Below are 24,867 nucleotides of genomic sequence, written 5' to 3'. Positions count from 1 at the left end.
TGTATGCAGCGTGTGTGTGTGTGTGTGTGTGTGTTGTGTCAGTGTATGCAGTGTGTGTGTGTGTGTTGTGTCAGTGTATGCAGTGTGTGTGTTGTGTCAGTGTATGCAGTGTGTGTGTGTGTTGCGTCAGTGTATGCAGTGTGTGTGTGTGTGTTGTGTCAGTGTATGCAGTGTGTGTGTTGTGTCAGTGTAGGCAGTGTGTGTGTGTGTGTGTGTTTGTGTGTTGTGTCAGTGTATGCAGTGTGTGTGTGTTGTCAGTGTATGCAGTGTGTGTGTGTGTGTTGTGTCAGTGTATGCAGTGTGTGTGTGTGTTGTGTCAGTGTATGCAGTGTGTGTGTGTGTTGTGTCAGTGTATGCAGTGTGTGTGTTGTGTCAGTGTATGCAGTGTGTGTGTGTGTTGTGTCAGTGTATGCAGTGTGTGTGTGTGTGTGTTGTGTCAGTGTATGCAGTGTGTGTGTTGTGTCAGTGTATGCAGTGTGTGTGTGGTGTCAGTGTATACAGTGTGTGTGTGTGTTGTGTCAGTGTATGCAGTGTGTGTGTGTTGTGTCAGTGTATGCAGTGTGTGTGTGTGTTGTGTCAGTGTATGCAGTGTGTGTGTGTGTTGTGTCAGTGTATGCAGTGTGTGTGTGTTGTGTCAGTGTATGCAGTGTGTGTGTGTGTTGTGTCAGTGTATGCAGTGTGTGTGTGTGTGTGTGTGTGTGTTGTGTCAGTGTATGCAGTGTGTGTGTGTGTTGTGTCAGTGTATGCAGTGTGTGTGTGTTGTGTCAGTGTATGCAGTGTGTGTGTGTGTGTTGTGTCAGTGTATGCAGTGTGTGTGTGTGTTGTGTCAGTGTATGCAGTGTGTTTGTGTGTGTTGTGTCAGTGTATGCAGTGTGTGTGTGTTGTCAGTGTATGCAGTGTGTGTGTGTGTGTTGTGTCAGTGTATGCAGTGTGTGTGTGTGTTGTGTCAGTGTATGCAGTGTGTGTGTGTGTGTTGTGTCAGTGTATGCAGTGTGTGTGTGTTGTGTCAGTGTATGCAGTGTGTGTGTGTTGTGTCTGTGTATTCAGTGTGTGTGTGTTGTGTCAGTGTATGCAGTGTGTGTGTGTGTGTGTGTGTGTTGTGTCAGTGTATGCAGTGTGTGTGTGTGTGTTGTGTCAGTGTATGCAGTGTGTGTGTGTGTTGTGTCAGTGTATGCATTGTGTGTGTGTGTTGTCTCAGTGTATGCAGTGTGTGTGTGTGTTGTGTCAGTGTATGCAGTGTGTGTGTGTGTTGTGTCAGTGTATGCAGTGTGTGTGTGTGTTGTGTCAGTGTATGCAGTGTGTGTGTGTTGTCAGTGTATGCAGTGTGTGTGTGTGTGTTGTGTCAGTGTATGCAGTGTGTGTTGTCAGTGTATGCAGTGTGTGTGTGTTGTCAGTGTATGCAGTGTGTGTGTGTGTGTTGTGTCAGTGTATGCAGTGTGTGTGTGTGTTGTGTCAGTGTATGCAGTGTGTGTGTGTTGTGTCAGTGTATGCAGTGTGTGTGTTGTGTCAGTGTATGCAGTGTGTGTGTGTTGTGTCAGTGTATGCAGTGTGTTTGTGTGTTGTGTCAGTGTATGCAGTGTGTGTGTGTGTTGTGTCAGTGTATGCAGTGTGTGTGTGTGTTGTGTCAGTGTATGCAGTGTGTGTGTGTGTGTGTGTTGTCTCAGTGTATGCAGTGTGTGTGTGTGTTGTGTCAGTGTATGCAGTGTGTGTGTGTGTGTGTTGTGTCAGTGTATGCAGTGTGTGTGTGTGTTGTGTGTGTTGTCAGTGTATGCAGTGTGTGTGTGTGTGTGTTGTGTCAGTGTATGCAGTGTGTGTTGTCAGTGTATGCAGTGTGTGTGTGTGTGTTGTGTCAGTGTATGCAGTGTGTGTGTGTGTGTTGTGTCAGTGTATGCAGTGTGTGTGTAAATGTGCAATCTGGGGGGGGAAAGGGGAGGGGGAGGAAGGGGCATTTTCACAAAACATTTAAAAAAAATTTTTAAAAAAAATGTAATTTAATTAAATGGTTTCTCCCCCCTCCCTGCTTACCTTTGTCCAGGGTGGGGGGTAGATTCCATGATCCCTGGTGGTCCGTTGGGGGGGGAGATTCCATCCCTGGTGGTCCGGTGGGGGGCCCCCAGCTGCCAGTTACCGCAGAGGGGGCCCAGGCAGCACACTGCTTCTCCTCTTCTCTCCTCCAATAACTCTTGTGAGACCCGCGGAGCGTTGCCATGGCAACCGGGTCTCGTGAGAGTTATTAGCAGAGAGGAGAAGAGGAGAAGCAGTGTGCTGCCTGGGCCCCCTCTGCGGTAACAGGGAGCCGGGGGGCCCGGGGCTGCACACATAGATAGCGATATTCGCTATCTATGTGTGCAGAGAGGGAAAGTGGGGCCCAGGACTGCCAGAGTATTTTGTAATAAGGCCCATCATAATTGTCAGCACCAGGCCCACTGGGTTCTTAATCTGGCCCTGCTACCACGCAACCATAACGTTCAGGAGGCATTTCACTTCCCCCCAGGATCCCACAAAAGGGTTGAACTTTTCCTGAAAGTTCTGACTTTACAGTGCCTGCTCGTGGCTCACTTATTATTTCTAATTGTATCTGCCTTCTGGACCCCCCAGGTTCATCTGCCCTCTTTTGATTGGCCTGTAAACCCAGTTGTACTGTTTTTTCTCTCTGCCTTTTTCTCATATCTATATCCCTCTATGGAGTGTCCAGTTCATTCCACTACCTCTCTCCCTCCAAATTACTATGATCCTTTCTCTTAACCCACCATATGGGAGTGCCTCATTCCTGATTAACATTCTTCAACACTTCCATGTCACTTAAGATTAAATGTGTATTCATAATAAAAGGGGCTCAACCCACCATATTCTCCTACATTGCACTGACTTTCTATTAATTCAAAAGACACATTTTACTTAATCACATCACCTTATTATGGAGCAGACATTATAAACAATTATTCCAAGTCCAAAGGTGCAGCAATAGTGCTTAGGGCTTCTTGCCCTCTTACTAATCCTTCACAGGTCCCCAAAGCAGATACAATATCCTTATTGGGAAGATAGGCACTCACACCTCACACTTTATGCTCAATTATGCACCTAACAATCCAGACTCAAAATTTTGGCAAACTATTTTAACTCATATATCTACTTTAGGTTCCTCAAATCTAATTATTGGTGGAGACTGCAATGCAGTCCATTCCCCAGCCAAGGACAGGAAGGGAGCAGGAGCGGAAGGATAACTAGGCACAATACCCTGACTAAGCCCTTTTTAAATCTTCTTCAGCTCCGTACATTACCCACAAATGCCAACAATTACATGGCAGCTGAAATCACAGTGGATTAATTACAAAAAGCCATATTCACCTTTAAAGCACACAAAAGCCCTGGCCCTGATAGCTTCACAGCTATCTACTATAAAACTTTCAGCTTCTTACTCTTGCCATGTCTCTGCCCTGTCTTCAGTGCCCTACTTCATGGATCCAAACTTCTTTCTAAAATGCGAATGATTTATCTTTTCCTCCTATCCAAACCAAGGATTTTGGTCACTTTCGACCAATATCACTATTGAGCATAGACATTAAGCTCATGACTTACGTCCTTGCCAATCGACTAAATCCCGTCATAGAATAACTTAACAACCCTGATAACCCTTCATATCCAACCAACAGACAGCAGACAACACCGGACAATGCATTAACCTTATTTGGTTTGTAGATCACAAGCAATTCCCAACAACAATCATATCACTCAATGCCAATTCTGGGCCAAATGGGAATAATTGCTATGACTTTCTTCCCTTCACTCCAGATTTTCTTCACTACTCTGAAGACTAGAGGGAGAGGAGGGAACACATACCCCAGATCAAATTGCCTGGTGTGAAATAGAGCACTTTGACTGAGGTCTTGTGGATCTGGAGTTAGGGACAAGAAATACGTGATTGTGAGTTCTTGCAGTTGACCATAAGGTTGATCTGAGGCATGCCCCACCTCACTATTAGAATTTTGAACACCTTCAGGTTCATACTCCATTTGCTTAGGGGGATACTCTCTCAACTAGATATCATGGCACCTCCTACATTTAAACGCAACAAGCGCCCCCAACAACAGCCTTGGCACACCGAGTTGACTCGATACCTCCAAAAATGCTCCAAAAATGCTGAATTCTGTTGGAGAAAGTCTCACTGTGCGTCTGACTTTCTCCACTATAAATTTATGCTGAGCTCATACAGCTTGGCTCTTTCCTTTGCAAAAGTAAATTACTTCAATACCCTTATAACCTCACTCTCCTGTGAACCCAGATGACTATTTCACACATTTAACACTCTTCTTCACCCTATTGTTCCTCCTCCACCTACTAACTTGACCACCTCAGACTTTACTACTCACTTCTGTGACAAGATCTCTACAATCAGGGAAGAGATATATCATCTTTCTTCTTCCCCTTACAATACTACCCCTAACCTCACTCCCTCTGCTGTTCTATGTTCATTCACACCTGCAACAGCGGAAGAGGTTTCTGCTCTGCGCCAGTCCTCCCCCCCCACCACCTGCTCCCTGGATCCAATTCCCTTGCATCTCATCCATACTCTGTCTTCTTCTCTTTCTCTACCTCTCACTAAAATTCTCAACCTCTTCCTCTCCTCTTGCATATTTACATCGTCCTTCAAACATGCAACTGTAACCCCAATTCTAAAGAAGCCCAACCTTGACACTAACTCCCCTTCCAACTACCGTCCTACCTCGCTACTGCCTTTTGCATCCAAGATCCTTAAAAGAGTTCTGTATGCGAGATTGACAGACTTCTTAGAGATCAACTCTCTGCTAGACCGGCTTCACTCTGCTTTCCGCGCTAAGCACTCTGTGGAAACAGCACTGACTAAAGTATCCAATGATCTACTCGCTGCAAAATCTCATGGTCACTACTCTATCCTAATTCTCCCTGCCCTTTCTGCGGCTTTTAACACTGTTGATCATCAACAGCTTCTTCTCATCCTCTGCAATATCGGTCTACAAGATATTGCTCTCTCCTGGTGCTCCTCCTACCTCTCCCAGTGCTCTTTCAGTTTTTCTTTCTCTGGCTCTGCTTCTTCTCCCCAACTCCTCTCTGTTGGTGTCCCCCAAGGTTCAGTCCTTGGTCCCCTACTGTTCTCTATCTATACTGCACCCCTTGGTAAACTCATTAGCTCCTTTGGCTTCCAATATCATTTCTATGTGGTTGACACGCAAATCTATCTGTCCTCTCCTAATCTCTCCCCATCCCTCTAGACTAGTGTCTCTGACTGCCTCTCTGATATTTCTAACTGGATGGCTACCCACTTCCTTAAACTCAACTTGATCAAAACTGAAATTCTGATCTTTCCTCCCTCAAGTATTGTTACTCCTGTGTCTGTCTTTCTCCAAGTCAATGGTGCTAACATCAGCTCCACCACGCAGGCTTGCTGCCTAACTCTTCTCTTTGACTCTGACACTCTCCTTCACCCCTCGTGTTCAGTCTATCGCTAAATCCTGCCACTTCCATCTCAAAACGTAATGCAAGATGTGACTAAGGTGCTGGTCCATTCCACTGTCCTTTCTCACTTTGACTACTGTAATCCGCTTCTCAGTGGTCTTACGTGCTCCCAACTTGCGCCGTTACAGTCCACAATGAATGCAGTGGCAAGGCTCATCTTCCTGTCCACCTGCACCGCCAACGCCTCACTCTTCTGTTAGTCCCTACGTAAGATATAGGGCTCAGTTTAAAATTCTGGTTCTTGCTTTCAAATCTCCACATATTGCTGCTCCCACCTCCCTATCTTGACTGATTCCTCTCTTGCAACTGTCATTAATCTAATACTATCCTTACTTTTTGTGTCACTTTACCCCACTTACTTTAGCATGTAAGCTCATTGAGCAGGGTTCTCAACCCCTCTGTTCCTGTGTGTCCAAATTGTCTGGTTACAACTACATGTTTGTTCGTCCACCTACTGTAAAGGGCAGCGGAATTTGTTGGCACTATATAAATAATAACATAAGAAGAAGAAGAAGAAAAAGAAGAATATGCTGAGATAATTTGCTAGGAGATTTTCAGAACCTGGTAGTTAAATGGCCTTTAATCCTAAATCATCAAAGGGGATATTTCTGAGAGGAGCCATATACTTCTTGTAACTCCATTTTGACTTATATAAGCAGCCACTGGTGTCTGCCCTTATTAAAATCTAAGGACCTTTGATGACATGTTTCAGTTTCCTGATGGTTCTGAGTACCCGGACATTTGAGTGCAGAATCTGTTTTGATGGTTTCAAGTTGCCTTAAATCCATGTCGTGCCTGTGTGTGCTACCCATCCTGCAAGGCTTGTACCCATTATGATAATTTGCCATGATGGTTCTTCTAGAGTAAATCATTTCAGTAGATTCTTCTGTTGTAGCCACCATCTCAATTGATTCTTAACTGTGATGAAGAATACATATGGATCGGTCCCACTTGGTTTCCCTGCTGTTGAACTGATTCTGAAAGTTCTTCTGAATCAGTCTGGAGTTCCACTGGGATCAGTGGTCCAGGCCTATTGTAGAGGTTAGGGACCCTAACATGCACCTGTAGGTCCTGGCAAATACTGGTGGTTGTCTGAGAATTAGAAGAATGTTTTGCATGATTTTTAGTGTTCTTTATTGTGATATGTTGATTTTTGATGTTATTAAAAACAATGTTTGTTGTGAAGGGGTTAATGAGCTCTTTTCCTTGTTGACAACCGAGCCATGTTGTTGTAATCAACTCAATGCTTGGTCGGTGTGGGAAATTACTTTCTGGAATGTTAGGGTGTTGATGAGAATATCGTCCAAGCAATGTAAGATATTTCTTCCTTTGTTCCTGAGAAAGGCTATGAGGAAGATTAATATTTGTGAGAATGCTCTGCGTGCTAGACTTAGGCCAAAGGAAAGACCTCTGAACTGAAAGTGTCTTTCAAGGATGTAGAAGCAAAGAAACTAGAAGTGTAGGTTGTGTAAGGGCAGTTAATAGTATGCATCCCTCAAGTCTATTGAGGTTAGCCAATCTCCTTGATTAATGCAGGGAAACATTGTGGAAATGGATTCCATCTTGAAAGACAGGTTCTTTAAATCTGTATTTATTTATTTCAGGTTTGTGATCAATCCTCATTTCCTATTGAGTTTTGGAGCCAGGAACACAATGGAATAGAGACCTTTGAAAATTTCAGGAGAAGAAACATTCTATTATTTACTGAAGAAGTAACTTGCATATGCATTCTGACATTGCCTTTCCTTTTTCTCCTTCTGGGATTGTTGACTTTTTGAATTAACTTGTTGTCAGGAATGTCTAATACTCTATCATGTGTCCTTTCTCTAGAATGGATAAGACCCAATATTTTTGGCCCAGATTGGATAGGAATGCAGGAGTCTTTTTTATGAGATCTAGCTGTGCCAGTGCACTATCCGATGTTTTTGGAAGTCAACATCCACTTCTTCTATTGGGTTTTGCATTAGAAGAAGATGTCTGAAAATTTATCCAGGACAAATTCCTAGTATATTTGCTGGACGGTAGAATCTGCTTTCTCAAAAAGTAGTGAAACTTCTTTTCTCTCCATGCTAATGAATATGATGTTCTTTTCCCTTGTGGAATGAACATCTTTTTTACTGTCCGCAGCTGTTTGAATTGCTTCATCCAGTACATTCCCAAAAATAAATAGTCCTGGAATGGCATGGAGCATAGGGAAGATTTTGAGGAATAGTGTGCTCCCCACGAATGATACCATAGGGTCTATCTGGAAGCAACAATTAAGTCGATGTTTTTGGCTATCATCTTGGTAATATCCAATACTTCAGAGCTTAATTCTGTGGCTAGCTTGAAGATTCTGAAGCAATGAATAAAATGTTCTCTTCTGACTCCTCTGGAGATTTCTTCTTTCCAGTTGTTGACTACTAGGCCTACCAAGCTTCATACACTACTTTGATGCAGCCCACCTAGCCCACCTAGCCCAGATCTAACAGTGGCATGTACCACCAGGTCGAGAATGTTGAGTGTATTTAGAGCATCTTCTCATCGATATTGACCACCCTTCCCTTTATATGCAGGTTCCCAAAACTCATTTTCCTCTCATACTCCCTACTATACCTTCAATAAGTATTTCATTTAATGGATTTATTTGATCAAATCAAGGACAAGTTTTGACAATGTTGACAATGTTGAGTTTTCATTATTTCTCTCCCAACTCATTTCCACCTGGCATGACCTCTAAACATTTTGCAAATTTTGAAAAATATTTCTTACTTGCTTCATCTATACACATGGGACGGAATAATATATTATACAAAAATTCCAAAAAATACTTCCCTTATTACCTTTATTTACTTCCAATACATACAACTTTGCCGTTTAACCTCATTGCCAAGGGTAAAACAAGCAGATACAGCACTCTCCAAAGCCTTTGATACGTGATGTATGGATGCACCCAAAGGGCATGGCCAAATTTTGGAAATATATATTTCTATGGCAGCACACACAAAAAGGAAGCCTCTGATTGACCAAAATTATGGGATGTTTTGAAATCATCACAATTTGCATTAACCATAAAAGCAAGCAAGCAAAATGCTATTTTGCTGGTACATGACCCCCTTTCAGTTGATGAAAATGCTGTAATGAGGGCTAGAAGGGATGTGGTGAAGTGGGCTACTTCCTCCACTGTTTGTGGAATTACCCAAAATGTAAACCACTTTGGCTTTAGGTTACAGAATTATTTTAAAACTTTTAGGGAGACCATACCCAATGGACACATGGGTTATTCTCTTATCTAAACCATTGGAACCATTTACATGAGCAGAGAACAAACTAGCAGCTAAATATCAACACGTTGCACAAAACTAATAAGACAGTTGAGAAGGACAGGCTAACATTCCATGTGCATGATTTACTTAAGAACATGGGACTCTTGGCTTGCTAAAGGCACCACATAGTAACCTGGTCAGGTCCTTAGGGCACTCTCACTTAGTCTCCCTGTTCCCAAACAACTCCTTAACCAAGTTTACATTTTGCAGGTCCTTGACAAACGTTTTTTTTGTACATTTTTATTTTTGAGAGGATAACAAGCAGAAAAGTTAAATACAAGTTAAGACTCACAGGTCAAAAAACACATATAATATAACATAGCTCACTGTGTTAAATGCAGATCTCAGTATGCATGTAGGAAAGAACAGTCATCGAGACTCGCAGGTCTCTGTATGTGCAAGAGTAACCAGCAGCTAAAAAAAAAAAAAACTCACCATATGAATAACAGCAAAATATAAAAATATAGGCATTACAGGCCATGGCTAAGTGACCGGTCTTGTTCATCTTTTTTTATTTTCATTTAATAGTAAATAGCAAATAAACCAGAAACTTTTCTTTTTATCCTTGTTATCCCTCTCTTATTACACAATCACATTTTCCCTTATGCTTTTCTGTCTCTTCTCTTTTTCTACCCTTCACTCACTGAAAGTAATTCTGTCTCTTCTCTCATCCTACTAATTTCCTTTCTTTCTCAGTTATAGTCTTTTTAAAATTATTTATAACATTTTGTCTTTTGAATATAGAAACTAATATAAATAATAAGAGGTACAATATGAGGTAAAATATATCAATATAATGCACAAGAAATCGCATCAGAGCAGAGTGGCCGCGCCGTAAAAGGCAAATACTTACCTGGATCGTGGCGGATTTCCACTCGATCCTCATCCCCGGTGGTGCCCAGCCAGGGCAGCATTCTTAGGGACGCCGGATGCTATGGTAGTGAAATTTATACTAATAAACATATTGCCCTGAACAAAAATGGTGCCCACGTGTGTGTGGATTCACATAATCGACACACGCTTTGGGGCCAAAAGTCATGTTTAAACCAATCAATGCACAGAGAGGCATATTTATAGCCTTTTGTCAGTGCCCTGTCGTGGTTTCCACTTGTTGGTTGTCTGAGAGTGTGTTCCTGTTCATTGATATTTCTGGTATTTGACTTTGGCTTGTATTCGACTTTCACTACTTCTGGTATCCTACTTTTGGCTAGTATTACGTTTCGTGTATGGTTCTGTACCCTTGACTTCAGATTGTTTATTGAATATTCTCTTACATTAAGTCCGGCCATTCTAACGTCCGGTATACGTATTTTGTGTTTAAATAGTTCTGCGTGTTGGATCATATAGTAGTCGTGACACCAGGACAGAAAAGAGCTTAGGCATCACATGGAGATCAATAAAGAATTCAACACAAAAGGGATTGAAGCAAGACCACCGTCGAGCTCCAGGCTTGCATACAGGCCGGCATCTTGATACTACAGACTTGGAGCCTTAGATAGTCAAGTCCTTCTCACATTACGAGAAACGGGAGACCTTTGGTGGTAAGTCTTTCTTCTGCATGGACGATACTGTATGGGGAAAACCCTTGACCGCCTCCAGCCTAGGTAAGCAGGCATTGATGCTTGTGGATCATGGTATAGCTGCTCATCTCAAGGGTGGCCCAGAAGCACATGGATGCTTCTTCCAGCTCTTCCAGGGATCAGTCTGACAAGCCATAACAAACTCTCCCGGGTTGCGCAGGGAGAAACTTTGGAGAAAAAGGCCAATCTGCCATCTAGCCATGCTCTGCTGAGATCTTCATGCAGGTAGCAATGAGTCCCTGAGTTCCATCCAGGTATGTATAGCCAATCAGTGGGGACTGGGATAACCCCCACCGGTCCAAAGGGATGGAACAATGGGGCAATGAGTAAGTTGCTTGGAGATATGCCTCCCCAAGCCATCGGACACACATCTCACTAGGCCTTAAGTCTGGACTAAGCCAGAAAATCAGTTTGGAAGTGCTGTTCGGGTGTAGGTAGTCTTCCAGTATCGAAAAGATCCTCTGATGTACACTCCTAGCTGCAGCAGGTAAGTTTAGAATATTTTCAAGCATAATTTTACTTACAGATGCTGGAGCCACTGGGAGATATGTCCAGCCATCTTGTAGGTCAGGCCCTGCCCCCCAAACAGTAATTATGAAGGGAAGCGTGACAGCAAAGACACAGAGGTTTTTATTAGAGAGCAGAGGGGACAAAAAGGCTAGATTTGGGTGATGATCTGTGAAATATATGATTTATAAAGCCATGTTAGAACTGAAATATCAAAGGGTCAAGAGTAAAGAAAAGTTGAAGATTTTTGGCTTAATGATTTTTATGTGTATCCTTATTCCTATTTGCTTTTGTATCATCACACATTCCCTATCCACAAAACATTAAGCTGCGTAGGCACATACATCATCTTTTAGTATTTTTTAAGATACTAAAATTTTATTTTTAAAAAGTATTAAAATATTCAATTTTTTTTTTTTTTTAGAAATACATTTGTATATACCTGAGAAATTTGAATCAATATTGTATATAAATGTTATTGACACATTAATTACCTTTAGATCTATACAACATAATTTAAGGCTAACTATTATGACAATTCCAGAAAAATGTTACATTGCGAAAAAATCCATATATTTTCCTGACTGCTGCAGGATGATTTATCTTAGATGTTGGTTTCAATTTATCAAGCTATGCTATGATTTAACTCTTTGTGTGGATGGTAATGAGCATGTCTTGTGAAATTTCAATACATTTCAACCATTGTTTTGCAACATATTTCATATCAATTAAATGACTATAATCATTCATTAATAATTATCACTAACTTTCTATCACATACTATGGTGTGTCTAAATAGGCTCAAAAGAAATTCTGTAATGCAACAATTTAGCATCAATTTTACTCATGTAGATAATTACTTTGAAATTCATATTCCAATGTGTTTCTACAGGAAATTTAACTTTTATACGAACTAAAAAAAACATGAATAATAATTAGTAAATACCAACTGAGATTTCAGCAACTAATTACCCACCAATAAAAACATAATCTTAATTTATATGAATATAAAATAACAACTAGAAGCATTAAAAGGCAACAACAGAACTCAACAATTAACTCACAAATATTATTCACAGTAATTAATGAATGCACTGTTCGGCATGATTTGAGATTTGAAAATATCAGAGAGAATAATACTTTATGGAGCAATATCATCACGTTTTATTTTGAACAAAAAATAAATAAATCCATTTATTATTTACAAGACTCTGAATATTGTTTCTGTGGGAAAATGTTATAGCAACCCCCACACAAGCACATCTTCATGTTTGTAGGACTAATGCCTATGAGCCGAAACCTTGCATATTTGTAATGGGAATTATGCTATAGTAAAGTATGTTAATATTCTTTTTTTGCCCCTGCTAAACTTTACTTACCACTATATCACCGGCATAGCAGTAAAGATGCATCTGTGGGATTGTAAACAGCTCAATTCCCAGTTCTCCTACACCCAATTGGATGCAAAAGCATCTACCATGGCCTATATTTGTGTCGAAGGGCACAACATGGCATTGTTTATCCACCTGGCTCTGAAATTGTTAAATATATGTTGGAAAATAAAAAAAAGGATATACTGTGTCTAATTTAGGATTTTTATTAGACTGAAGGACAAATAGTTACATACTTCTCTGGTTTTCTATATCCATAAACGTCTCCAAGCCTTTTGTTGCTCAATGCTGGTAGCATTACGGTGATTAAGGCTCAAAATGTTAAGAGCAAATTACTATGAAAGTATGAAACAATTTGCACTTAATGTTTCAGTCATATCTGTGAAAAATATGACTTAAATATAGTTTTATTAATAATACATATTTTAATTAAACGGGTAGAGGTGCATCTAGGAGGAAAAATTGAATCTTCACTCGATTTCACATAGTGGTATGATTCATGGGTAGTAAATATGCAAAGCTTTATGCCCATAAGGCAATCAAACTGCAAAGCTGATATGCATGTTTTTATCTAAAAGAAGGAACCTAGAAATGTGAGAAGCAATAATAAAAAGCTGCCAGGATAAAAAATCAAACTAATGAATCTCTTTTAGTGAATACAGATCTGTGTCACAGGAAATAATTAGCACGATAAACACAGAGACCTTAGAATTATTCATTGTTTTCTACATAAATGTAATTGCATCGGATACATGGTAATGCAGGTGAATACAATAGCAACGGGAAAATAATACTACAATAAAACAGTGCCATTTTTTTTTTTTTTGCACTGTGCAAGAAATGACCCAATTATTTTGAAACAATAGTTATATATTGTGAAATAGGAAAATTTGAATTTGTGTAACCAGGAGCAATTTAATAAAATTACATTTTATTTTATTGGCTTAATCATGAGAAAAAACATTGAGAATTATTTGCTAAAGGCCACATTTAAAGATCAAATCTGTACAGCGTCATTAGGAGCTATGTGGGGACAATTCTAGGGCTAAAATTCAGATAAAATTCACAAAACTTGCTGTCATTGTAATTTACCAAAATAAACTTCAAAGTGATCCAAATTAGGCCGAAGAAAGGTTTATGAATAGTGGGTGGATTATCCAAATTTGTCATGATGTTCAGCTGTAATGAAATAAATAAAATGTTAGTTACTGGGTGCAAGTGCAGATAGCCCGCAAAGGTTAACAAAATGAAAAGTGGAACAACATGATGAGCTGACTCACAGCCTTGCCCACCATCCAACTGGGTCTGCACATGTGTAGAGTATGTTGGAAGTACATATGAATGGGCTGAAATGCATAATAATGGTTACAAACCAAATAAAGTAACTGGGCAAAAGAAAGGGGTATAATCATGGCCCAATCTCCCGTTAGGAAGAGAAGGCACCTGCCTGCGGCCACCTCACCTGTAGGGAGCACCTATTGACAGCACTTCTAACCTTGTTGGAGTTTAGGTGGACTGGTGAGAGGAGATAACAACCAGGAGCCTTGGCTCTGTAGACTCTGTAGTCTAGTCAGCCTAATTTGCATGATAGCAGTTCTAAAGAAACAGTTTTAGAAGGTGTTCCAGCTTTTCCAGGGTCTGTGTCTTGTAAATAGACCACTTCCCATCTGCCAACTAACAGCCTATCACACAGAAAATGCCTTGCAGCAGTAGGAACAGCAATGAGTGATGCACACTAAATAAGAGCAGTTCTGCTATCAATAATAGGAGGGTGGGTACATTGTAAATGATAGACTTGTGCATTTGTTTTTGGGCAAATATGAAAATAAATGAAAATTAATTTTTTTGTTCTTTTAGTCCAAAACTTAACAGATCTGGTACAGGTCCTTTCTAAGCGCCCACCCATGGGCATTGGGTGGTGGCTTCAATTGAAAGAAAGGGGGGCCCTATTAATAATAAAAAATGTGGGGGAAATATTGTCCCTCCAGTGCCTCCACCTGTGCACAGTTATAATTAATAGCACAAGTGAACTTAATGTCACTCCCTACCCTTGGGCAGTAGGTGGGGGCTAAATAATTAATAAAATAATTAATTTAATGTCCTCTCTAGCCCACTCCTGGGCAGTTAGTGGGGGCATATATTTAAGAAATTAACATGGGCAATGGGCTAATATAGACTAATTGAACAATAATTTGGGCAATTGTCCAACCCTCCCCATTGGTGTCATTGTTTACCTCCCCATTAAAATAAATTAACTCTACCCACCCCCTCACCCTAGTAATAATCTACTCTTTAAATTAAAAAAAAAATACTGTCTGAAGTCTTCTTTCTTGTAAATCTTTTCTTCAAAACAAGGCAAAATTAAAATCCATAAGATTGCAATGAAATGTAAAAAATGCAAACCCAGAATAAAACCCATCTTTACCCCACGTGAAAAACACTTATAAGGACTTTGATTGGTTGGATTACATGCCAACCAATCCGAGTGCTCTGACTGAGTTTGCGTAGCATTGGAAAGCCCTTATAAGTGCATAGCTTTTTCTATACTATGCAATTTCAGTCACAGCACAATGTTTGGTGGGCTTGTTCCTACCTGTACTTACATGCTAATTTGAAATAGCTTATTGTATATTTTTGTGACTAGGGTTCATAAACAAAGGGATTTAACTCCTAAATGGCAGAGGATTGAGCAGTGAGGCTGCAGGGGCATGTTCTATACACCAAAACTGCTTCATTAAGCTAAAGTTGTTCAGGTGACTATAGTGTCCCTTTAACAGACATATAGCTCAAATTCTTGGTTTTGTTTTGGTCAGAACTTGTACAATTGTCTCTGTCCTTAAGGGGTTAATAAAGCAACATTTCCATACACCTGGATATATAATTTTTTTTCTTTAAATGATACTATGTATCATGCAGCAATTTCAGCTATTAGTATTAAGGTTTTTCTTGGGTTCTCCAAGATTCTGTTTTTGCTGAGTTACAAGGTTCCAGTGTTTGATGGATGACGCCAACTTGTATGCCTGATTTCTTTTTTTACTCTATGTATATATTTAACTATCTTGGGAGCAATAGCAAAGCAGAAATATATTAAATCTAGAAGTGCAAACTCAGTATGTACAAAACAATACATGATACTGAAAAATGACCACCACAACCATGAGTAAATGGGTTTCAATGTTTACTGCAAAAAGATAACTAAAATGGTATATGCCGTTTTCAATAATAAATTAAGTGGCCTAATAGTTATTTTGTTAAAAAATGGTAAATATTTACTTGGATTAGGAAGTTAATTCTCAAAATAGCCATTATATATGGCTATTATAAAGATATATAAAGACTTTACAGCCCAGCTGATTTCATCATGGAATGTTTTCAATAGGGACTCCAGTTTCCATCAGGGACTCTGAGAGGGAACATACTCCTCAATGGAGCTTTTGTCAGTGAGGAACATGTTGAGGACTTGAAGGCCAGCGTTAGATTTGAGATTGCAGAAACCCATGACGGCTGCTGCAAGAAGATGAAAAGCAAACATGGAAGATCAGCGGAAAGCTACATTGTTGGTTTTGTTATGCATTGCATTGCAGCTCAAAATTGAATACAATATGGCAGATCTCCCTACCTTCTAGACTTGGAGATTCATTTAGTTAAGAACCGCAATCCATCCGCGTTTCAGTCAACCAGGTGGATATTTAAATTCCCAAGCTCTAAACTGAAATTATGTTGAATCACGAAATACGAAACATGCAGTGGATTGACATGTTCATTTTGTTTGTGATTCTCAATACCGCACTTGGCACCAAAATATATGACTGATGGTTAGGGGACAATCGCAAAATGTTGGTGTTATTCATATATCAAGTGAGAAGTGACCATTAAAGGGGAAACAATGAGGAGTGGTTAAAAAAACAAAAAACTTTTTTTTATACTCAGTAAATGTATAAATGTAGATTTTTACTGCTCCTTTTCTTTTTCTTCTATTGGTTACTTTTTTCATTTGGTCTGCGAACCAAACGTGGGAAATCACATCTATCGTATAGTATAAAATATATATGCAATAATATTTATGTTATGCATGTATTTTCCAGTAACCTGATTGGCACATTTTTGTGCCTTTTGGTTCATCTGATTCACTTTTTCAAATATTTTTTCGTAAATGAAATTTGGTGGAGCAATATGGCTAAAACTCAGCTGTCCTGATTTTATTTTTTTCAGCAGAAGTGACTCGACTGAAACAATTTTTTCCACCATGCACAAGTCTACTGTCTTCTCTCTAACCTAGTTCTGGTCCTAACCAGCTAAGAAATTAGTTTATCTTCTGGAACCTCTCATCATGGATAAAACAGGGTCTCGAACACATGGGCGCAGGGCTTTTCAAATCTGTATTTTGGAAGTAGCTAAATTGCTTTTACCATTCTAGATCTTCTTCCCATCGCTTTATACTTCTGTTCCTTGTATGCTCCCTCTTTTCACAGTAACAGCATTATAGGATACATAGGCCTCAATTTAATACTTTTGGATAAACTTTTCAAGTGATTTAATGTTTTTGGGATAACTTTGAAAAAATGTTTTTTAAAATATGTAGTAGTAGGTAGTATAGGTATGTGAACAGGTAGGAGAATGGTTAAGGTATGTTAGGTTGGATGTGTATAGCTATGAGTATTCATATGGCTGGGTGAGTGATTGTGACTGAACTGGTAAATCTATGTAATTTAGTATGTGCGGTGAATGTGAATATATGCATGCCTGCATATAACTGTATGGGTGTCTGTGGATTGGTGAATGTGACTGGATGATGGCCTATAATAGGTTGAGAGTATGTGACAGGGCTAATAAAAAGTGAATGTACCACAATAGGGGCTCATAAGAAAAATGGGGTGTTCTGCAGGATAAAATGGGGTGTGTAGACAGAGTAAATCCCACTTAAAAATTGAAGCTTCTGGGTGCATTAAACCCTGCACACCCCCTTAGTTCACTCATTCAGAGGACTGAAAATAAAATCACCCATATCCATTCCATACCTTGATTAATGCATTCAAAACTAATGTGGTCATAACTACAGGACACATAGAATGAATTTAGCAAAAATATGACTTTATCATTGTATTAATCTTTAAAGTGTTTCTTTCAGAAAATTAAGATTCCATTCCCTGGTGGTCCGGTGGCATGGTGGGGCCCCCGACTCCCTGTTACCGCAGAGGGGGCCCAGCACACTGCGTCTTCACATTCAGTTCATTTCCTCCAATAACTCTTGCAAGAGTTATTTGAGGAAATGAACTGAATGTTCTGCACATGCACATGTTCTGCAGCTGCACACATAGATAGCGATATTCGCTATCTATGTGTGCAGAGAGGGAATGTGGGGCCCGAGACTGCCAGAGCAGTCCAGGCCCCCCCAGGACCGCCGGGCCCGTGACAACCATCATGGTTGTCACCCCCTGATGGCGGCCCTGGGTTTACCTCTGGCATTAAATAACAGTCAAATAATGGTGAAATAAAGGCAAGGAACGTAAGATGAATTGGCAAAACGTGTCATTGCACTCCTGAAAATCAACTGTAGAACATGACTTGCAGGCAATCTGCCCCTGATGACAATAATGTGGGAGGACACAGAATAATATATAATATTATATAGATGTGTGCAGGGTGGAAAGATTTGGCTCTTCCAAACCACTTCAGACAGAAAATAAAATTATTTGGGAAGCAAAATTTAGTTAATGCCACTGTTTGGCTGAAATAAATTTTGGCACCAAAAACAATTGTGGACGAGCCAAAAAAGCAATGCTCCCTGTGAGTGTGATGACATGCAGAAACAGCTTAACCATTGTCTGACAATAAGAGGTGTCCAACTGTACCTTTGTCGACAACTAACAGTATCCTCAGCATCCCCCATGCTCTGCCTATGGGTGGTAGTAGTGGAGGAGATACTGCTGCTGTTGCACCCCATTTTTAAAAATGCCTGTCATTATAGTGGTTTCCACCTTACTTATATTTTTGCAAAAAAATGGGTTGCTGCTTGATTACATTACAACTACTCTGATGTTACTGTGTTTAACTACACTGCACACAGTGCACTGAATTTCACAGTGCTCCCAAATTTGCACAACACAAAGTTAAAGAAAAAAATCCTTGCAAACTGATTTTTGCATCTTTAATTATATTTCCTGACTGCAACACTACTACTTCCACTCTCAGTTGTTAATTTGTGCAGTAAACTGCAGCCACACACTGTGTACTGAGAGAAGAAGCTTGCAATCTGCAAATCATAAGCAGTGGCACAGAAGCACATTGCAAATCAAATGAACTATCTCTAAGAATTTTTATTTTATTTTAAATCATAGAGTGGAAAAATACTGTCTTATCAACTGTATCTGAAGTGGCAGCAGGCATATAGGTATAGCCACACCACATAGCTACACACAAGACAGACAGGGTGAAACCACTGCAATAAAAGGCATATGAAAACATTACAACCTCCTCCAGCAACAGCACATTTTAGAATACCTCTTCTATAAAGAGTTTTAAAAAAGATCTGCCTCACTCAGTGAAGAGAGGGTTTACCTGTGCAGTAAACTTCAGCTCCAAATCACAAGCAGTAGCTCAGAAGCACACTGCAATTCAAATATGTGGTCTCTTATTAGAAATAAAAAGTAAATCACAAATCAATAAAATAATTCTAAATCAGTGAATCAAAGTGTAAAAATATATAATGCAAGACACAGTGCATGGCCTGAGCTTGTTATTAAACTGCAACAAGCTTTTACTTTAATGCATGGTAACTTCAAGGAGAGATAGATTGGAATGCAGCTACACGTAAAAGCTATATATTCAGTTGTGAGTTGCTTTTAAACTAAGATATACAAACTTTGTTTACCCTCACATAGTCTGAATATATCCCTAACATTCCTAATCTCACCCCTGTGCTTTTATAGTAACGTATCTCTACATTGATTTATTATCTAAATTTTTCTATTTATTTATTGAACAGAGCCACAAGCTGTGGAGAACCTCGCACTTCCATCCATGTACTAAGCTGGAGTGTTTTTTTAGCTCAATTTACACAGTTTAAGCCACAGTTGACTTATTAGAATTTACTTTTACTTCTGTATTCCAAAACAAAAGAGCATATGATGTCAAAGCCTTGTGCTCAATAAGGCAAAACTCCATTAACCACATGTTAGTAAAAAGACATAAAATTACATACGGTTACATCTATTATATAAAACGCACACATTCTACATATCCCCAGATAGCTTAGATCTGAGCGCACATTATTACCGAATGGCGCTCAGATCACATACATACAGTTCAATCGCCATGGAGCCAAAGTCCTTCCAATAGTCTTTCGTTACACGAATAGGCTCCATGGCATGGCTATCTGGGGTGATGCTGTTCATACAGTTAAACTACCGAATAAACAGTCAGTCGGTTCCACTACCGAATGCAGAGGTAAGGAGGCTGGCGGCTCAGCGGTGTTCGCACAAATAAGTGTTCGTTTTTAGTTCCATAGTTTTGACGCTGAACACCGCTGGCCGTTCGGGAGGTAAAATGGCTGCTGCCACGTGTTCGGCAAATGAACAAAGGCCACCCAGCATTTATCAATTAAGCTGCGGTTAACCGCAGCTTCTGGGCAGTCAATTGACGGCACACTCCAGTTCCCTGGTGGTCCCTCGTTCGGTACTTTGTTCGGTAGATTGAATCTACCGAACACCCTGGCAGAAATGCCCGAATAAACCTTTCAGCAGGGAAAATTACAGGCTTGAACTGCAGGGCCATAGTCTGAAGGGAGCAGGCGAGCAACCAGGCTTCTCCAGTGCACAGTGGCGAGGTTTACCAATCAGACTAACAGGGTATCGGACCTCCTGTCGGTCAGTGCCCTGGTTAGTCCAGCAACTCACCCACAGAACATAATTAGCAGTACACAACAAAGAGTTACTACACCTGGGGTAGTGGGTCATTTGTCCATGTCCAGGAGCTCCACCTCTGCTCTGGGGGGTTCTAGCACTCCTAGTCGGTGGGTTGCTGAGTGGGCAGAGACCAGTGGTACTCTGCCCTGCTGCTAACGCTACCACGGGAGTAGCCTGGTTGGAGCCCAGTTGAGGGAATGGCGTAGTAGGCTCCTCACTCTGGACCCGGTACTGCTGCTGGAGGGCAAGACAAGGTGTCTCCCTTTTGGATGAGCATCCCTGCTGCCGGGGGACAGGACTGACCATCCCTAACCCCTGCAAGGCCTGTGCAGAGACCACAGTCCCATCTGCACGGGTGTGGGGCTTATCATCTCCCCTTGGTGGGCTAGGCTGCTGCTGGGAAGAGGGGGTAATAAGTTCCTCTCCCATACACACTTTCTGTCGCTGGGAAGAGGGGAAGACAGGCTCCTCTCCCTGACTCCCACTCTGCTGGTTGAGGGGGCAAACGACTGTCTCCCCTTTCAATATATTGTCCTGCTGCTGGGGGACGAGACCGACTGCCTCATCTGCCCCATCTGGAAGAATATGGTCTCCCCTTTGCAAAATAAGCTGCCGCTGGGGAGAGGTGGTAGCAGGCTCCTCTCCCTGACACTCTCTCTGCTGGTGAAGGGGGGAACCGACTGTCTCCCCTTTCAATATTTTGTCCTGCTGCTGGGGTGCGAGACCGACGGTCTCTGCTCTCTGCAGGACACTCTGCCACTGGGGAGGAAGGATGGCACCTTCAGCTCCCTGTGACACACACTGCCGCTGGGGAGGAAGGACGGCACCTTCAGCTCCCTGTAACACACACTGCCGCTGGGGAGGAAGGATGGCACCTTCAGCTCCCTGTAACACACACTGCCACTGGGGAGGAAGGACAACACCTTTGGCTCCCTGTAACTCACACTGCCACTGGGGCGGAAGGACGGCACCTTTGTCTCCCTGTAACTCACTCTGCCGCTGGGGAGGAAGGACGACGCCTTTGTCTCCCTGTAACTCACTCTGCTGCTGGGGAGGAAGGACGGCACCTTCAGCTCCCTGTAACATGCTCTGCTGCTGGGGACTCTCCCCCCTGGCAGAATCTGCTAGGAATTGCAGGTACTCTCCTATTCCTTTCCTCACATGCTGCACGGTTTTCTCCGAGGGGTTGGGTCCACAGACAGACAGCACCGCATTAACTTGTCTGTGCAACTGCTTCTGAGTGTAGCCAGGCGCCATGCTTGCTCTGCTGAAGTTGGTTCCTTTGTAGATAAGGGTGCTGTACGGGTACTAGCGTTACCCTCAATTTGTAAATCCAGGGAATGGTGTTACCTTGTAGCTGTCCTTCTGGGCTGTGGGAATGTTCCCATCGCTTGCCACCAATTGTAACGGACCGTTTTGCACACAAGAGGTTAAAAACCATTTAGGCGATATTCCCCTTTCCAGATGCACAGGCAGCTACTGTAAGCACCAATCTCCCGAACTGCAAACTACACGAATCCTCCAACTCCCAAACAGGAAACACACGAACCCAGGAAACAGCCGAACAGGAAAAGCATACAATAAGCTTACACTCCTGGCAATCGGCATACAATCTAAATCCCCCATCAACGAGACAACACTTCATTTTGAGGGTCAAGAAGAATCTGGTTTACTAAGGCTAACTGCCCGGCTTTTATGCAGGTCTCCCACCTGGTGAACACTCCCCTAGGGGACCAGATGGGAAACTGGGAAACATATTGGACATTGACCAATCACAGACATACACCTTTAACCCCTTAAGGACCAAACTTCTGGAATAAAATGGAATCATGACATGTCACACATGTCATGTGTCCTTAAGGGGTTAAACACTCCCACAATGCATCACAATCCCTCCACTCTGCCCTGGAGATAATTGGGAAGTAATCCAATTATCTCTGAGGACAGAGGCAAAACTCCATTAACCAAATGTTAGTAAAAATAAATAAAATTACATACGGTTACATCTATTATATAAAACACACACATTCTACATATCCCCAGATAGCTTAGATCTGAGCGCACATTATTACCGAATGGCGCTCAGATCACATACATACAGTTCAATCGCCATGGAGCCAAAGTCCTTCCCATAGTCTTTCGTTACACGAATAGGCTCCATGGTATGGCTATCTGGGGTGATGCTGTTCATATGGTTAAACTACCGAATGAACAGTCAGTCGGTTCAACTACCGAATGCAGAGGTAAGGAGGCTGGCGGCTCAGCGGTGTTCACGCAAATAAGTGTTAGTTTTCAGTTCCATAGTTTTGGCGCTGAACACCGCTGGCCGTTCGGGAGGTAAAATGGCTGCTGCCACGTGTTCGGCAAACTAACAAAGGCCACCCAGCATTCAGCAATTAAGCTGTGGTTAACCGCAGCTTCTGGGTGGTCAATTGATGGCACACTCCAGTTCCCTGGTGGTCCCTCGTTCGGTACTTTGTTCGGTAGATTGAATCTACCGAACACCCCGGCAGAAAGGCCCGAATAAACCTTTCAGCAGGGAAAATGACAGGTTTGAACTGCAGGGCCATAGTAACAAAAGAAATTCCACCTGTGAGGATGGGTCCAAAGTTAGGAACCGTCTCACTGGGGGAGATACACCTTTGTGGACACTCCAGGGATGTCCCGGGGCTTAACCCCTAATCAATATAGAAAAAACACAATACTCAAAAGGTTGGAATAATCCAAACTGGCTGAGTACAGTACTGTAAAATAAGGGGCTGACGAAGGTGCATCACAGTAAGCACCGAAACGCGTGTCGGGCTCCTATTCCTCCCTTCTTCTTCCTCACCAGGGCTATCTATAACTATGTGCAGGTAACCAACATCCTAAGTATGGTTCTGCACATAAAATCACTCTAATTTCTTTTTTTCACCTCTGGTCACAATATTCTGTTTGCTAAGGGCTATTCCCTTTGACAGCAAGTTTGGGACTTAAAATGTGTATGGTGCATATCTCCTTGTAACTATTATATGCCTAGCGTTACTGTCATTTAGCACTATCTTTAACCCCTTAAGGACCAAACTTCTGGAATAAAAGGGAATCATGACGTGTCACACATGTCATGTGTCCTTAAGGGGTTAAAGGGACACAACCAATCCCTTACAGATGCTAGCACGCCCACTTTACAAGGCATCAGCAGCATGCAGTCCCATTAAGCCTGTTAGGTTTTATGCTATGGCTGATCATTGTGTTTTAGTATGTGCAATTACAGGCTACTAATTACACTAGCGCCATCACTAGCCACACGGCACTTTCAGAACCATTCAGGCTTCGCTCAGTGACCAACTCCCAGACACTCATGTCAGTCCAATGACATTTACCTACCTTATATGCTCAGAGCCACTAGACTTGATCATATGTACTGTTTAATAAAGTCTCTAGTCAGTTGCTATTTTTGAGCTAAGTAGGAAGCAGTGTATTACTGGTTTCCTTTGAGGTGAGCCATTGAGGCTAGATTGCACTTCTTTTATTATTTCTACTTTATTTCTAAGCTATTGAACTACTAATTACACTGATTTGAGTATCCAAATATTCCTATTTATTTTCCAGTACTGTACTCAGTCAGTTTGGATTATTCCAACCTTTTGAGTATTGTGTTTTTTGAACTGCAGGGCCATAGTCTGAAGGGAGCAGGCGAGCAACCAGACTTCTCCAGTGCACAGTGGCGAGGTTGGTTCCGCCACAGGGAGCATATTGTTTTTAAAGGGGAAGTAGCGGATGTGTGCATAGAGGGTGTAGTGTATGTGTGTATAGGTGATGTAGTGTGTGTAGGGGCTGTAGACAGGGTGTGTTTAGGAATGTAGTGTGTGTTTGTATACAGGGTATCCACAGTGTGTATATTTGGTATGTAATGTGTGTAGGAGGTCTAGTGTGTGCGTGTGTAGACGTTCCACAGTGTGTAAAGGGTATATAGTATGTGTTTGTGTAGAGGATCTAAAGTGTGTGTAGGGGATCCAGAGTGCATGTAAGTGATGTAGTGTGTGCTAATGGTAGAGTGTGTGATCTAGGTGCGGAGTGTTTGAGATGGATGCAGTGTCTGTTTGAGCGGTGCAGTGTGTGTGAGGGTTGCAAGGTGTGTGAAGTTTGCAATGTGTATGTGTGAGAGGTGCTGTGTGTGTGAGGTTTGTAATGTGTGTGAGGGCTTCAATGTGTGTGTGAGGAGTGCAGGTTTATGTGAGAGGTTCAATGTGTGTGTAAAGAGTACAATGTGTTTGAGGGATGCAGTGTGTATATGAGTGGTTTAATGTGTTTGTGAGAGGTACAATGTGTGTTTGTACAATGTGTGGGAGGGGCTCAACGTGTGCGTGTGAAGGGTGAAGTGTGTATGTGTTGTGTTAGAGAGGTGTGAGGGATGCAGTGTGCGTGTGTGAGTGGTGCAGTGTGTGTTTGTGGAGAGGAGGGGCAGTTCTCTGTGATCTTCTCCCGCCAGGTATATTGTTAGGTGGCAAAAGCACCAGAGGCATCAGACCAAGGATAAACATTATGACACCTCCTGCAACTTAAGCCAATACTAAAAACCATGCCCTAGGTCCAACTCTAAACCCCAATTTGTTCTATAAATCACATTGTGACACCAACATTTGATTGAATACAGAGTATTACATTAAAGGGACACTATAGGCATCCAGACCACTTCAGCTTATTG

The 24,867-nt window shown here is 41.6% G+C and overlaps 1 long non-coding RNA gene across 1 annotated transcript in view; it reads left to right on the top strand.

Moving 5' to 3' along the window:
• LOC134595100 (uncharacterized) overlaps positions 1 to 24,867 on the top strand; it is an 80,289-nt gene that overhangs the window by 34,022 nt on the left and 21,400 nt on the right. The window lies entirely within an intron of this gene.

Source organism: Pelobates fuscus, chromosome 1 (genome assembly GCF_036172605.1).
Source record: "Pelobates fuscus isolate aPelFus1 chromosome 1, aPelFus1.pri, whole genome shotgun sequence".
NCBI lineage: Eukaryota > Metazoa > Chordata > Amphibia > Anura > Pelobatidae > Pelobates > Pelobates fuscus.
Note: the sequence above shows the minus strand (reverse complement) of the source record. Positions and strands in the feature narration are given on the sequence as shown.